This window comes from Hipposideros armiger, unplaced genomic scaffold (genome assembly GCF_001890085.2).
Source record: "Hipposideros armiger isolate ML-2016 unplaced genomic scaffold, ASM189008v1 scaffold_824, whole genome shotgun sequence".
In the NCBI taxonomy this organism is placed as follows: Eukaryota; Metazoa; Chordata; class Mammalia; order Chiroptera; family Hipposideridae; genus Hipposideros; species Hipposideros armiger.
The window spans coordinates 181,000-184,168 of NW_017732174.1; the positions used below are offsets into that span (position 1 = coordinate 181,000).

The 3,169-nt window shown below is 43.9% G+C and overlaps 1 pseudogene; it reads left to right on the plus strand.

The window, feature by feature from the left end:
- The first annotated feature begins 201 nt into the window (after nt 1-201).
- On the plus strand, nt 202-2,649 carry LOC109374445 (40S ribosomal protein S6 pseudogene; annotated as a pseudogene).
- The last annotated feature ends 520 nt before the right edge of the window (nt 2,650-3,169 follow it).

Consider the following 3,169-nt stretch of genomic DNA (forward strand, 5'->3'; position numbering starts at 1 on the left):
AATTCTTCCGCAAGCCTCTCTAACGAGTCTCACTGAGAGAGTTGGCACATACGTAAATGCTAATACATGGGTAAAACAATTTATAGAAGGGTGGGCCCAACTAAGTCAGGAGTGGCTAGGAAAGGCTTCACGAAAGAGACAGGATTCAGGTTAGGCCTTTGAAAGGTTATGTCTTAGAAACAGAGACAAGGAGAAACACAAGCACAGGGAACCAGGGATCACACCATTGTAGATGCCAGTTTTGCAGGTGATTTCAGGAATGAGAGTGGGTTTGCATATGTTATTTTATTTATTCCTTTCAACCACCACATGGGGTTATTTCATAGGAGGATGCTGAACCTCAAGAAGATGAAGTACTCTTTTTCATGGCGCCTTGGAGGCAGCCGGCTGCTTCAGGATGAAGCTGAACATCTCTTTCTCAGCCACTGGCTGCCCGCAACTCATTGAAATGGATGAAGAAAGCAAACTTTGTACGTTTTATGAGAAGCGTGTGGCCACAGAAGTTGCTGCTGGTGCTCTGGGCGAAGAATGGAAAGGTTCTGTGGTTCGAATCAGTTGTGGGAACGACAAACAAGGTTTCCCCATGAAGCAGGGTGTCGTGACCCATGGCCATGTCTGCCTGCTCCTGCGTAAGGGGAATTCCTGTTACAGACCAAGGAGGGCTGGAGAAAGAAAGTGCAAATCTGTTCAGGGTTGCATTGTGGATGCCAATCTGAGTGTTCTCAACTTGGTCATTGTATAAAAAGGGGAGAAAGATATTCCTGGTCTCACTGGCACTACTGTGCCTCGTCGCCTGGAACCCAAAGGAGCTGGCAGAATCCGCAACTTTTCAGTCTCTCTAAAGAAGATGACGTCCACCAATATGCTGTGAGAAAGCCCTAAACAAAGAAGGTCAGAAACCTAGGACCAAACCACCCAAGATTCAGCGTCTTGTTACTCCACGCGTCCTGCAACACAAACGTCGGCGTATTGCTCTGAAGAAACAGTGTACTAAGAAAAATACGGAAGAGGCCACAGACTATGCTAAACTTTTGGCCAAGAGAATGAAGGAGGCCAAAGAAAAAGACCAGGAACGGATTGCCAAGAGACCTCTTTGAGAGCTTCTATCTCTAAGTCTGAGTCTAGTCAAAAAATGAGATTGTCTAAGATGAACAAAGATAAGATAAGACATAAAAAATTAAAAATTTATAAAAAAGGTGAAGTAACTTGCCAAGGTCGGTGGTGGACCTGTGATTATGTCTAACTCCAGAGTCCATGCCAGTACCACTACCACTGAGAAAGGACTGAACGTGGTATGTCTAGGGAACAGGAAGGAGTGGGGATAGTTACAGTAGAAAGACAGGGTTAAGAAACAGGGAAGTTAGGTAAGCTTGCTAAAGTGGGACCACACGTTGTACAGACACGAAAACTAGATAGAGACATTGATCTTGTGGTTATAGAAGAGCCACTGAAGGTTTTGAGTAAGGGAGTAACCAAAGCGATGTCTTGAGCAAGGCATCACTTTGCTCAAAAGTGGTAAAAATAGGAGTTCTGGGTTCCTAAGCTAAAGAGATGCCACTAACAAGAGTAAGGGGGGGGGCCACATGACATAGTGGAGCGAGAACTGGACTAAGAGTCAGAAGCTTGGGTTTAAATGCAAAAAGTTACACACTAAAGTCCTGGCTATATTAGGCAAGTCACTCCCTCTATATTTCAGTTTCTCTTTATCCATAAATCGGGTGAAGTGAAAATTAACCTCTGACCTCTAAAGCTTTGCTGCTCAAGTATTGTCCACCAACAAGCAGCAACAGCATCATCCAAAAATCTTATTAGAAATGCAAAATCTCAGGCTATGCCAGAAGAATCAGATCTATATTTATTTATGTACTTATTTATTTATTTTATTGTTAGTTTCAGGTGTACAGAACAATGCAGTAGTTATCCTTTTTACCCTTCACACAGAAACAACGCCCCTCCCCCATCTACTGCCCTCCCACCCCCAATATCACGCTTATCTATTACAATTCCATTGACTCCATTCCCACTCTCTACTCCACATCCTGTGACTATATGTATATATAATTATAGTTGACATACATTATTATTCAACATCAGCTTCAGAAATACAGTGCAGTGGTCAGGCCTCTACACCGACTATGAAGTGGTCTCCCTAACCAGACATGAGTCCATCTGGCCCCCTAAAAAATATTTACAACATTATTGATTATATTCTCCAGACTGTCTTTTCTATCCCTGAGGCCATATTGTAGTTACCAATTTGTTTTGTCTCATTCCCTCATCCCTACCCCCTCCCAACTAGCAACCCTCAGTTTTTCCTCTGTGTCTCTGAGACTATTTCTNGAGGACAGTGTCACTGGCCCTCATATGTGGGATCCGAACCGGGGCCCTCTGGCATCCCAAGCGAGTTCTTAACCATCGCGCCACTCGGCCGGCCCATCATCCCGTTTTAATACATTAAAAAAAACTGAGACAGAGAAGTTAAATAATTTACCCAACATCACACAACTCCATCATAATTTAACCTCCTCTCTCACCCAAATAAATGTTGATAATTTAATCTGGGCAGAGGACACCCTAAGATTTCTGAGGTCTCTTGAATGAAATCCACCTTCCAGAACGATTTCTGCTCCCTCCATTTTCAGGATTTGACAGGCAGCATTTTGTGTTCTGTCTTGCCTTTCTCTTATGCACCTGTTCCCTAACACCACACTCACAACTGTATATCCCATCATAAAAGCTTCTTTTAACCGCATAATTGCTTTTATGAGCCTTAATATCTTTGGGGAAAAAATAGGGTCAGGTTCCCAGTCCCCATGAAAAGTTACTTTCACTGAATTGTCGATTATTTGCACAGCCATTCTCTGGCCATAAAAGGGGTGCACTGGGGAAAGAAAGCATCATCAGAAGGAAGCAGGAAGAGGGAGAGTTCCTGGAATGGTCACAAAAGGGAGGAGATTCCAAATGAGAAACAGTCATAAAACACACCCAGAGTTTGTGGCCTTTAAAAAAGACAACCCCACCTGTCTCTTTCTATGGCTATTGGCATCTGACTTCCTTCTCAGCCTGCCCTTCCTGGCCTTGTGTTCTGAGACCAGTTAGAGGCCTGGCACCTGGGGCCAAACCACTGCTGAACCCAGCACTGGGATTTGTGGATGGATGGAGGTAACAC